Raw genomic sequence first — 14,056 nt, forward strand, 5'->3', positions numbered from 1 at the left:
AGGAGAAGGGGACGACAGGGGATGAGATGGTTGGATGGCATCACCGACTCGATGGACATGGATTTGGGCAGACTCCGGGGGTTGGTGACGGACAGGGAGGCCTGGCATGCTGCAGTTCATGGGGTTGCAAAGAGTCGGATACGACTGAGCGACTGAACTGAACTGAACTGAGCTGAGCTGATGTTTGCTGGGGTCTTACAACAGGGCAGGTGGGAAGTGCAGAGGGCGGGAAGAAAGAAACCTGCGGAAAGCAGATGCTTTCTGTCAGTGTTTATATCAGTGCTCTTAGCAGAGCATTGAAATAGAACCTGATAACAAATAAGCTCCCCATTTCCTTCTTCTGGGCTTACGATTGAGAGTTAATTCTTGGGTAGATTGATAAAGAGTCCAGGGCCCTCTAAGGAGGAGAAAGGGGTCCGGGGCTCTCGAGGAGGTGAAAAGGACAAACTTATTTTCTACATTGCTTTGTCTTAGTCACATAAAATGTTATTTTCTTTAAGCCAGGAGCTAAAGATTACACAAGAAAACTCATCTTGCTCAAGGGTCTGTTTTTCCTTAAGCCCTGCACTAAGGATTATATAACAACAATGTATCTTGCTGAAAGACATGTTTCTCCTTTTTAACAAGAACCTTCTGATTTAATCTTGTTACCTTAAGATGTCTGTTATGGGAGTGGGTCTGGTAAAAGTATATAATGCCTTGATAAGACTAGCCAGTGGGGCACTCTCCACCGCCTTCTGATGTCTATGTCAGAAGCATTCTCTGTTCTTTGTCACTGTAATAAAACTTCTGCCACAGAAAAGCTCTGAGTGTTCAAGCCTGGTCCCTAGTCCTGAAGCTAAATCTTCTTTGGAGATCATGAATCTGACATTGTTCACCACAAGCTATCATCTTGGGGGCTTTTAAGGGAATTAAGTTGCCAAGGGAAAGGCTCAGCGTTCTTGTTCCATAACTTCTTCGAGCTGGTAAGGGACACAGACCCTAAATTGTTGAGGCCAACACTATGTCACAAAATTATTTGTTCAACTTCATTTCCCCCCCAGATTCTAACAAGGGTGCAGAAGAGTAGGGGACTGGATGCACAGGGTCAGGGCAAGTACAGAAGTCATTTAATTTAATCTCCTCAACAGCCTTGCCAGGCAGGTATTATTATCTATTGTTCTGTTTCACAGATGAGGGAATTGAGGCTCAGGAAGGTTAAACCACAACTAGAGGTGGGTTTGCTGATACCAGTAGATGCAGCCGCCTGCTCCAGGCCTCTGCCTCCCTAGTGCTCTGACATGGACAGTTTATCTTGCTTTTGCTTTGGCTGGGGAAGCCTTCTTCCAGGTGCTATGGCACCTGCTTGGGTGCCCTTAGCTTCTTAAGAAATACAACCTGGGGACCTTTTATTGCAACAAAGGCATCTACTCTGAATTCTGCCTTTTCTCCACCCTTCCCAGGGACCTGGCTGGATAATGCAGAGTAGACACCTGGAACACCTACAACTGCCTACTCAAAGTAGCCCCCTCTCCCTGGGGCACTTCCCCTCTGCTATTTGGAAGCAGACACCCACCAGCTCTATCCCTTAAAATTTTTTTTTTTTTAAATGGGAGGATAATTACAATATTGTGGTGGTTTTTGCCGTACATCAACATGAATCAGCCATGTGTACACATGTGTCCCCCCATCCTGCACCCCTCTCCCACCTCCCTCCCCACCCCATCCCTCCAGGTTGTCCCAGAGCACTGACTTTCCGTGCCCTGCTTCATGCATTGAACTTGCACTGGTCATCTAACATACAGTAATATGCATGTTCCAATGCTATCTTTTCATATCATACCACCCTCTCCTTCTCACCCAGAATCCTAAAGTCTGCTCTTTACATCTGTGTCTCTTTTACAGTCTTACATATAGGATCGTCATGTTCCCATCTTTCTAAATTCCATATAAATGCATTTATACAGTATTTGCATTTCTCTTTCTGGCTCACTTCACTCTGTGTAATAGGCTCCAGTTTCATCCACCTCATTAGACTTGACTCAAATGTGTTCCTTTTTATAGTTGAGTAATATTTCAATGTGTCTATATACCACAACTTCCTTATCCAATGGACCAGTTAGACCTAATTGATAGCTACAGGACATTTCACCCCAAACCAATGGATTTCAGTTCTATTCTTAATAGGTGTTTGGGAGCCTTCCACTCAACACTGGGCTCCGCAAGGGATGGGAACACAGGCCCTCTCCCCCTCATGAGGTTCTCCTTCTGGTATGCGGAGCACCCCCCTCCCATCACCTTTCCCATTCGACCCTCCCCCGCCTGTCTGGGCAGGGTACTGGCCACCTCTGTGGGCCCTGGCCTTTTCCCAAACTTCCCATGCCCATGGGGGCATCTTCTTCTCCCTACTGTGTGTCCTGGATGCTGACAGAATCTTCCCCAGGAGGCTGAGGCGGGGTACCCCCTCTGAGGCTGTCCTTTTCTCCTTGTCCTGCTCATTTTAACCTGATTATAACCCAAGACAGGAATGACCCTGGGGCTTCCACCGAGGAGGAAGTGTGGATTTTTCCTGGCTTCCTTCTTTAGGATGGACGCCATCTTGTGCTGTCCAGCCTGAATGTGATGTCTCCTGAGAGGCCAGGGTTTCCTTTTCCAGGCCTTTCCAGGAAGAGCCTGGGGGAGTGGGGAATGAAGAGGGTGTGACTGTAGACCTTAAGGACCAGCTACCCAAAGGACAAGAGGGGAATACAAGTGTGTGATCTGAGACTCGGCTTAGGGAGAGTCGTGGCGGCGGCGCGATGCAGGTTTGTGGGAGCCGATGGGGGCGGGGCCAGACTGCCTCACACAGGCGGCCCTCCCCGCATCCTTCAGTCCGAGTCAGGTCCTTGGTCCTCCACCATCTTTCCCTGAAAAGTACAAGTGCTCAGGGCCGGTGCACTGGGAAGACCCAGAGGGGTCGGGATGGGGAACACATGTAAATCCATGGCTGATTCATGTCAATGTATGGCAAAAACCACTACAATATTGTAAAGTAATAGCCTCCAACTAATTAAAATAAATGAAAAAAAAGAAAAAAAGAAAAGTCCGGCTTCTACTCATTCTTTGCTTTCCTCCCTGAATTCTCTAGTTACCGTCTACACCACACTCTGAAGTCTGCATCCTATAATTGCTTTATTTGTAAATGCCTTGGCTTCCTGACTAGATGAGAAACTTCTGGAAGGCACTGGCCTTGTTTTGTCATCTGCTGCTCCACTGTTGGTTTAGGAGTTATAAGGCCATATTTAGGTGCCAGCACCCCAATGAGCTTGCATTTTATGAAATTAAACCAGGGCCTGACCTCATTAGGTTCTGATTGGGGTCCACTAACTGCAGAAATCAGCTACCATCTTCTCATTGCAACTCCAAGATCATGGTTGAACTTTCACGAGTTAATTTTGTGACCCAGTACTGTGAATTCCTGTTTGCTCAAGCAGCCCTCTTTTTTCAGCTTTATAAACCTAAGCCTCAGTTATATAGTTTATTTATGATCCTGGATACAGCTCTTTCTTTCAAGATGTGAAAGTCCTAATTTTATTACCATCTGTGATAAGTTCCTTTAATGGGTAACTCAGCACTGGGATTTACTGTACTACATGTTCTGTCCTATGTTCCTAGATATGCCTGACCAGACCAGGATACTAGAGAAACCCATTTCCTTTAAAGCTGAAGGAAAGTTCCCTTCCTGGGAAAGGAGATGCTGATGCCTGTGGTCGAGGCCCCACGGACCTTCAGATCTCCTTTAGGGCTGGCTGTCCCACTATTCTCTCCCTCCCTCCAGGGATCAGTTGATGGTCAAGGTGGGCAAGAGACGAGGTGAATGGACCTAGAGTCCGTTTAATTATTTCATGCAATTGTAACTAGTACCTCTACCAGAGACAAAATTAGGAGCTCCCAGGCTTCTTCTATCAATACTTCCATTCATAACCCAGATTTGGATTCCTCAATGTCTTCAAAAGGATTTGAAAGGATCCACTGAACAAAACTCTCTCACATCTGTCAGCTAAAGATGGAGTAAAAGCAGGCAGGGGTTGGGGGTGGAGGGGGGCGATGAGAGTGAGGAGAGGAGAGATCTTCCTGGTCAGCCCCTCTCCAGCCATCATCACAGCCTTTGGCCACAGCATCTGAGGGCAAGGGTGGGGTGGGGTGGGGGAGAGGCAGAGAACACCCCTTCCTATAGTCAGTAACACCCCAGGAGTGCCCTGGGTCACCTGCTGCAGGGCATATGTAGAGACCTGGCGCACTGGAGCCGAGAGCAGCAGCTCGGAGCCAGAGGGGAGGGGGCAAGCTCACAGCCTCTGTCATGCCCTCCTGAGTGACACGCCCCTGTAAGACATGAGGTGGGGGTAATACGCCACCTGCCACTCGCTGTCGAGATGAGGATTAACTTAATCAGCATTGGTGATGGGCTTGGAACAGTGCCTGGCACTTGTGTTTGGTAAGTGAAGTTGAGTCTAGGTGGGGAAACAGACACAGTAATGTCTATTGTGCTCAGACATGATAATGACCTTGTCTAGGGTAGAAGGGCCACTTGGAGGTAGTAGCAGGTTTTCTGACTCCTAGTTTAGTGCCTTCTATGAGAACTGTGGGGTAGAACCTCTACATTCCTCACCTGACTTCTAGAATAAAACTGATACACAGGGGTGAAAAAAAAAAATGTAGCAATGGACACGTGACCAGAGCGGCTCCCAGAGCTCGCTCATTTCCCCACCCTCTTCTATCCTCCCATTGCTGCGCCACTCCTGTAACTTATTCTTACAGGACACAGTTGACTGGCAATGCTGTCACACATACTTATCGTCCCAAAAAGAAGATGCAGACACCGCATAAACAGATCCCTGGAGTCAGTTACAGTTAAGATGCAGTTAGGACTTCAGGCAGGGGTGTGGCTACAAATTAAATTCTTAAAACCTGGAGCCAGAGGAGCCAACACAAACACTGTAACTCTTAGACCATATAATTGGCCTAGAGATCAGTTTACACGACATCAGTTTTTGCTTGTGAGAGGGTAATAGAAAGGCCAGATGTTTTCAGTGTCACATATGCCAGCAAATCTGCACCAGTGTTTGGCTAAAAGGCTGCTAGGACGGTAGAAGCACTTAGTTCCTGCACTGGTCTCTGTAACCAGTTTAATTCTTTGCACTATTGCTTTTGGGTGGTTTGACCTCAGTTTACCTCACTGCTCATTTACAAAGTAAAAATGCCAATTATCTTTACATGTTAGCAATAAAATGTCCTGATTAAATTTTAATAAGAAAATGCAACAGTATTTCCTGTAAGTGGAGGCACAGCAGGATGCTAGGTGGCATTCCCTCCGACCTGAAAAATTCTACTTTGATTTGGTTGCATTTAATGGTGTTGGGAGGATTCTTAGAAATGTCCAGGCACGTCATCCACTTTATTTATTATCAAATTCCATCAGCTAAGTATTATCATCAGTGTACAGAAAGGAAGTCGACTGAGAAGGTAGAACAATTTAAATAACGTGCTCAAGACCATACAGCTGGTAAATTGTAGGAATGGGATTAAAACCTAGCTCTGCTTGCCCTAGGCTCTCACTCACCCACCCCCCTTTACTGTATTATCCTGAATATAGACTAAAAGTGCTAATAATGGTGTTGAAGCACTTGTAGATAGTATCATATAATGTAGTACTTGGCCACAGTCCATCAGCTGTCAAGAGATCTTTCCAGAACCTAAGTCTGGTCAATTCACTTCCCAGGTCACCATCATTCAATGGCTCCCACTAATGCTGAAGCTGAAACTCCAATACTTTGGCCACGCGATGGGAAGAACTGACTCCTTTGAAAAGACCCTGATGCTGGGAAAGATGGAAGGTGGGAGAAGAAGGGAAGGACAGAGGATGAGATGGTTGGATGGTATCACCAACTCGATGGACATGAGTTTGAGTAAACTCCAGGAGGTGGTGATGGACGGGGAGGCCTGGCGTGCTGTAGTCCATGGGGTTGCAAAGATTGGACATGACTGAGTGACTGAACTGAACTGAGTGATCTTTAAAGTAAATTCCAAACACCTCCCTCCAATAGCATACATAGCCTCTGTGATCTGGTCTTTGCTTACACCTTTCAATTAAATTCTTGCTCTTTTATTGCAGGATGTTTAGCTGAGCACATCCTAAGCTCTCCACAAATATTTATTTAATGAAGTCTGTACTCTGCCACTTGGTTTTCTTCTCAACATAAACTTTGTTCCCCAATGTGCGGGTGAATATTTTTGAGGCTCCATCTGCTTCCTCTCCTTCTGAGATCTTCCTAGCAGCATGAGGTTCCAGTTTAGGCTGGCACTCAGTGAATACTGCTCACATCTCCAAGTGTCTCTGAGGTGGAGCAAGCCTTCCTAGGAAGCTCGGATTTTCCCTGCAAATTTAGGTTCTCAGAGGACCAAAGGTCCATATCATCTCACAGTTCTGTTTACATCTCCTTAGTCATCCTGCGATGGTTTCCTTTGACCATAGGAGTGGTAAGAATTCTATGTCTTCCCTTTGATTTCCACACTTGAAATGTTGACATGTTACTTTTAAACATACCTTTTTAGGTTACTTTTTATTGATTTATCAAGGGAAGTTGGTCTCCAATAAAACTTTCTATCTAAAGTGGAGGGGACACACTCTGAAATGATCATGGCACAGGCAGGATGAAATATCTTATTGACCAGGTTCTGGCTTCTTCCCAGCTTTGAACTGCAGATGGTCCAGGAAGAACAGGCAGGAAGCTGGGGGTGTGGGACTGTGGTCTGTCTGTCCTGCGGGTCTGGCCTGGGAGGCAGAGTTCTACCCCCAGTTCTGCCTCTAGCATGTGAAACCCTGAGGCCCTTTCTCTCTTGGGTCTCAGCCTCATCAACTCTGGAACAAAACTGTTGTGCTTGCTAGATGATGTCCACAGACCCTTCAGCTCTAATGTTTCAAAATTCTATCAAAATTCAAACTGCCTTGGAACTCTTTAACTTGGATACTTTAATCCAAAGTCTTCGGGAGCACCCAGTTTGCACATCTTTTTATAGACTATTTCGTTTAGCTAACTCTTTGTGTTGCATATTTTCCATTTGGTCATCAGGTTTATAGAACATTAATAGACTGAAAATTCAGAATTGGATTCTCTATGCTCTGCTCTTTTTTGTTACCATGGTAAGGAGTCAAGCTTGCCTGCGGGTTCTGAATTTGGGTTTGCGGGAGATGTGTGAGAAGAGCTGAGGTCTGATTGTGTGCAGAAGACTTGCCAGTGGTGAGCTCATGGGTTCTGAGTGCTGTAAAACATCTGTTTGGGTATCAGGCACCCTCAATGGAGAGGGAGCTGGCCTTCAGAGATGGTTAAAAATACGCCATGGCTTCCACTGATTAAACCAAATAGTTTCCTACGAACAGAGGTCACTTAAGGAAATTGGATTTCACAGGAAGAATATGAAAATAATCAGACGGAAAATGGAGAACACGTCTGCCAAGTTTCATCTGACAAATACCTTTACTCTCTGGTTTAGTTCCTCCATTGATTGTCCTGTTTGGGGGTATTTCTCAAGTTACAAATGGATCAGGTTTCCAAAGTTTGTTTTATGTCAGTTGTTTAGAATTAGGAGCATAGTTCCTAACTTACATCATTCTTGTAAATGGGGGTTGGTTCTCAGGCTAGACCACAAAAAGCTCACTGGCGTGTTGAAGCAACTGATGTAATTCTGCTGAAGTAGATGCTCTGGTGATAAATGAGACACATGAACAATGAACGCATGGAGGATTGGATTTGAAGACTGCATCATGCCTTTTCTTCTGCCTGAATCTCTTCATTTGTTAAGTCATTTGTGCATTTCTTTCCCACAAATGGCTTTTGAGTGCTAACCATGTCCTGAATACCTTATAAGGTGCTGCAGACAGTTCTGAGCAACCAAACACAGTCCTGGCCCTCAAGAAGAATATAGCCCAGAAGTAGAGGTGGGCAGCAATCAAACAATCCCACAAATAAATGGATCTCAGCACCCATGGGCTTCCCTTGTGGCTTAGATGGTAAAGAATCTGCCTGAAATGTGGGAGACCCGAGTTTGATCCCTGGGTTGGGAATATCCCCGGGAGGAGGGCATGGCAAGCCACTCCAGTATTCTTGCCTGGAGAATCCCCATGGGCAGAGGAGCCTGGCGGGCTACAGTCCAACTATAGTTGGACATGATTGAGTGATTAAGCACACACACAGAACACAATATTTGTGTTCTGTGGCCCTGTCCTTGGTCACGGTTGACTGGACAGGGGAGTGGACACCTAATTTGAGGTAGACAGATCAGATTCTCTCTTCTGGGAGTTTGGAACTATGACTAAATTTGCAGGCAGTCATTCAGTTAGGGTTGATCTCAGTTAGGAAATATAAGTGGAAACTGGGGGATGGCCATCTACTGCCACAGTCAGGGAGAAGCAGAGTTCTGATTCTCTTACAAATGATGAATACTTTATTTATTTTATTTTTGGCTGCATTAGGTCTTAGCTGCAGTACATGGGATCTTCGTTACAGCATGTAGGATCTTCTGTTGTGATGTGTGGATTCTCCAGTTGAGGCACGTGGGCTCAGTAGCACCATGGCACATGGGATCTTAGTTTCTCAGTCAGAGATTAAACCCACGTCCCCTGCGTTGCAAGGCAGATTCTTAACCACTGGACCACTAAAGAAGTCCCTGATTCTCTCTCTTAAAGATCTCTCCTATCCATTTATTTATTCCTCCATGCTCTCGCTGTTGGCTTCTCTGCTATAAATTGAGCCACTCAGTGGACCTGTCTTCCTGCTTTCTGCCTTTCTCTTTTCCAGTGACATTTTGGTTTTCATGTAAAATTTATATGTAGAGGGCAGGAGGAGAAGAGGGCAACAGAGGATGAGATGGTTGGATGGCATCACTGACTTAATGGACATAAGCTTGAGCAAGCTCTGGGCATGGTGAAGGACAGGGATGCCGGGTAGGCTGCAGTCCACTGAGTCACAAAGAGTCAGATATGACTTAGTGACTGAACAACAAATGCACATAGATATACACATGTATGCACAAACATGGATGCATAGAACTATATATAACATGTATGTGGGCTTCCCTAGTGGCTCAGCGGTAAAGAATTCGCCTGCAATGCAGGAGATACAGGAGATACAGGTTCAGTCCCTGGGTTGGGAAGATTCCTTGGAGGAGGAAATGGCAACCCACTTCAGTATTCTTGCATGGAAAATCCCACGGACAGAGGAGCCTGGCAGGCTACAGTCCACGGGATCACAAAGAGTTGGATACAACTGAGCGACTGAGCATGCATGCAATAAGATATATGTATGCCTGTATATGGGCTTCCCTGGTGGTTCAGACGGTAAAGAATCTGCCTGCATGTGGGAGACCTGGGTTCAATCCCTGGGTTGGGAAGATCCCCTGGAGAAAGGCATGGCAACCCACTTCAGTATTCTTGCCTGGAGAATCCCCATGGACAGAGAAGCCTGTTGGGCTACAGTCCATGGGGTTTCAAAGGGTCGGACACAACTGAGTGACTCAGCACAGCACACGCCTGTATATATAAGCATCCATATATTTCTATATGTAAATATAAATACATATATAATCATATACACATTACATAGACACACAGTCAAGGTTGTCTTCCTGCTTAAATTCTTCAGTGTCTCCCCACCTTCTACAGGAAAATATCCAAGTTCCTCAGCACGAATTGGTCCTGCTCCCTTGGTATTTCTTTCTGCCAATTTCATGTGCTTTTCTTATTTTGAGCTTTGGTCCATCACTGGAAATGAAGATACCACACTCTGGCTTTTCATTTAACAGCATCCATTCATAGGCCCAAGTTGAGGACAGGGACAAAGTTGCAGAGACACCTGTCTTGCCTTCTTCCTCTTCCCCAAAGTCAGAGCCGAGAGCGCAGAGAAGGGTGTGTTGTGAGTGGTGATGCCAGAATTCTTTTCTGCTCCCTTTTCTCTGCTGCACCCTTACCCTGTCTATAAATCTCATATAATAGCCTGCGTTTTATGTGCTGTTCGTGGAAAAGGATCCAAGGTCAATTCCTTTAGTTATTTGATGCATTTTGCTGACACACATACTGGCCTGCTCTCCATAATAATTTCTTTGGATGCCAAAACTGAGGGTAAGATGAAAGCATGAAGGAAATATTTGGTAACAAGAGTAAACTAGAAAAATGAAAGGGTAGAAATATATAAAAATGGCACATCTTTAGTGGGACACGTGTAAACACGGGGTTTGTTAAGAACGACGACTGAGATAAGACATTTAAGAGCAAAATTCCCCCTTTTTTTCTGATTACCAAGTTCTACAATTTATTTGTGGAAAGTTTGGAAAATGTACAAAGGAAGGAGGGAAAAGAGGAGGGAAGAATTTCAATGATCACACTCAGAGTTGTGCTCATCCTTTCAGATCACACACATACATACACACACAGAGAGTAGGCACATGTTTACAAATAATGGTATCATCATGTATCAAAGTTTTTTAAATAAAATGCTATGGTCATTTCTCCCCTTCCATTTTCAATGGCTGCATAATCTGTCACATGGAAATACCAAATGCAATTATTAAATTCTTTACTGGGCATTATGAGTCTATTTAATTTCTAACTATCCTTATATTTCTAAAATAAACTTCTGAAAATTGTTAATTTTTGATTTGGGATTTTTGCACCAATTTGCACATGTGAGATTGGCCACTTTTGTTCTTTTTATCATCAAGGTAATAATTTTCATTAAAGGAATAGGGAAGATTTTCATCTTTTTTGTATATTCTATATTTGTAAGATAGCCTAAGAATTATTAGTTCACTAAAGAATGGGAAAATTCTCTCGATCTTTCTGGACATGTTATTTTTCTTAAGTGCAGCTTTTTGATGGTTTTAAAAGTTTTTGCCACAGATATTGACCTATTCCGGTTTTATAGTTTTTCTTGAGTCTATTTCTATAATTTATCTTTTCTTAGAAAATCATTCATTTTATCAAGATTTTTTAATCCATTGCATAGATCTATGCTTTGTACATGGGAAATTCTTACAATTAAGCAAATCTCTTTCTTTGTGATAATACCCCTTTTCTTATTATCCATATTATACATATTTATATATCCTGACTTTTCTGAATTTCAAAGATTTGTCAATGATACTAGTATTTGCAAAGAAAAATTTTTAAGACTTCTCAGTTCTACTCGTTTTGCTTGGTTTTCATTAATTAATTTGTTCTTAGACTCACAGATTCCTTGTTACTGTTTTTTGTAGATTTGTTTCATATTCTTTTCTAATTTTTAACTGAATGCTTAGCTCATTATTTTCATTTTTTCTAACAATGAAAAAAATTAAGGCTATGATTTTTTCCAATCCCATAGGTTTTTATTGTGGTGTTCTACTTGTCATTATTTTCTAGAATCCCAGTAATTGTCATTTTCATTTCCCCTTAGACTCAACAGTAATTTATGAGAGTGTTTTAAAACTTCTAAGGGCTTTAAAAAAGAGTTAAATTCTTATTCCTAACTTCCAGGCATGGTTTGTTTATTTGTATTTTTGGTGGTGATACGGTGGGAAAAACGTGGCCTGTAAAATTATATTTTTTCTCCTCTTCTCAGTTTTCCTTGTTGCCTAAGTCATACTAATTTTTCACAAATTTAAAAAATACTGTGAATTTTCTAGTTGATGGGTACACTGTTAAAGAAATATCCAAGAATCTATCTTTATTAGATTAAAGCCTCTCTATCTGTTGTTTGTTTTTTCATCAGCTTGATCTGTTGAAGTCTAAAAGTGGTATGGGTTTATTAACTCCTCTATACTTCAATTTTAAATAATTGTATTTGCTCAAAGTTTACTTTGCTGCTTTAGTCATTGGGCCACCCAAGAGCAGCAGGGGAGGGGCCTCTCTCAGAGCAGTCTAGGCAGAGAGTTCTGTTCCAAAGAATTCTCCCTTTCTGTTTGGGTAGCTTGTCTGCAGGAATGGCTGCCATCAACTCCTTCCTTCCTCTGGGTACAGACTTCTCCCCCTGGTGAGGAAGAGTCCACTTTTCCACTCCCTTGAATCTGGTTTGTGGTAGTTTATTCACTTAGAGTCATTTGTTTGTTTACTTTTGGTCGCGCTGGGTCTTTGTTGCTGCTCACGGGCTCTCTCTAGTTGCAGTGAGTGGAGGCTACTCTTCGATGCCGTGTAGTCTTCTCACTGCAGCAGGTTCCCTTGTTGAAAAGCACGGGCTCTAGACGCAAGGGCTTCCGTAGTTGCTCAGTAGTTGTGGTGCATGGGCTTAGATGCTCCTTGCGGCATGTGGAGTCTTCCCGGACCAGGGATCATACCTGTGTCCCCTGCATTGGCTGGCAGGTTCCTATCCACTGTGTCACCAGGGAAGTCCTGTGATAGTTTTGAATAATGAAACATAATGGAGATGATGTACTGCTTTGAGACTGATATCAAGTGGCCTGGAAGTTTCTGCTTCCTGTTTTTGGTGCCCAGAGACTCGGTGTAAGAGGTCCAGATGACTGTAGTGAAAGGCCACATGGAGAGCACTGGGCACAGACTGATGAGTGAAGAAGCCTTCCTGGACATCTAGCCCAGTCCATCCTGATGACTCTAGCTCTAACCACCATCTGACTGCAACTTTATGAGAGATCAGAACCCAGGTGAGAATTATTATACAGGTGAGTCAGGTCAGCCCACAGAACTGTGAGAGAAATAGCAAGTTATTGTTTTAAACCACTATGTTTTATTTACTTATTTTATTATACAAGTTTGAGGAGGATATCATTATAGTTCAATATCTGTGAAAACTACAGAGCAATCACCACCACAGGTCTAGTTACCATCCATCACTATACAATTGATCCCCTTCACCCATTTTGTCCACCCCCACCTCTTTCCCCTTTGATAACAACTAATGTGTCCTCTGTATCTATGAGTTTGTTTTTTTTTGTTGTTGTAGGTTGTTTTATAGATTCCACATATGAGTGATAGGCTATGGTAGCTGTCTTTGATTTATCAGCTAAGCATTATATCCTCAAAGTCCATCCATATTGTTGCAAATAACAGGATTTCATTCTTTTTTATGGCTGAATAGTACTCCACTGTGTTTATGTGTATGAAAAGTAAAAATAAAAGTGTTAGCCTCTCAGCTGTGTCCTATTCTTTGCAACCCCATGGACTGTAGCACGTCAGGCTCATCTGTCCATGGAATTCTCCAGGCAGGAATGCTGGAGTGGGTTGCCATTCCCTTCTCCAGGGGAACTTCCCAACCCAGGGATGGAACCTGGGTCTCCTGCATTGCAGGCAGGTTCTTTACCATCTGAGTGTACCTGGGAAGCCCGTTTATATATGTGTGTGTGTGTGTGTGTGTGTGTATATATGTATGTATACATACATACATATGTATACACATATGCACATATATATAGATACATAGCACATCTTCTTTATCCATTCATCCACTGACAGACACTTTAGGCTTTTTCCATATCTTGGCTATTGGAAAAAATGCTTCAGTGAACACATAAGAGTCTATGTCTTTCCAAGTTAGTGTACAGAAGTGGAATAGCTGGGTCATATGGTAATTCTGGGCTTCTCAAGTAGCACTAGTGGTAAAGAACACACCTGCCAATGTAGGAGACATAGAGATGTGGGTCTGATCCCTGGGTTGGGAAGATCCCCTGGAAGAGGGCATGGCAATTCACTCCAGTGTTCTTGCCTGGAGAATCCCATGGACAGAGAAACCTGGCAGGCTACAGTCCACAGGGTCGCACAGGGTCGGACGCAACTGAAGTGACTTAGCACACACACAGAGAGACACACACACTATTTATTCTTATTTTTTTTTTGGAATCTTACTACTGTTTTCCATAGTGGCTGCACCAATTTACATTCCCACCAGCAGTGCACAGGGTTGCCTTTTCTCCACATCCTCTCCAACATTTTTATTCCTTGTCTTTTTCATAATAACCATTCTAACAGGTGTGAGGCAGTATCTCATTGTGGTTTTGATTTGCATGTCCCTGATAACTAGTGGCATGCCTGTTGGCCATATGTGTGTCTTTTTTTTTT

General features: G+C 43.6%; 1 protein-coding gene across 1 annotated transcript in view; it reads right to left on the reverse strand.

The window, feature by feature from the left end:
* The window catches only part of ANTXR1 (ANTXR cell adhesion molecule 1), a 253,071-nt gene that overhangs the window by 4,240 nt on the left and 234,775 nt on the right, over positions 1-14,056 (reverse strand). The window lies entirely within an intron of this gene.

Source organism: Muntiacus reevesi, chromosome 3 (assembly GCF_963930625.1).
Source record: "Muntiacus reevesi chromosome 3, mMunRee1.1, whole genome shotgun sequence".
Classification (NCBI taxonomy): Eukaryota; Metazoa; Chordata; class Mammalia; order Artiodactyla; family Cervidae; genus Muntiacus; species Muntiacus reevesi.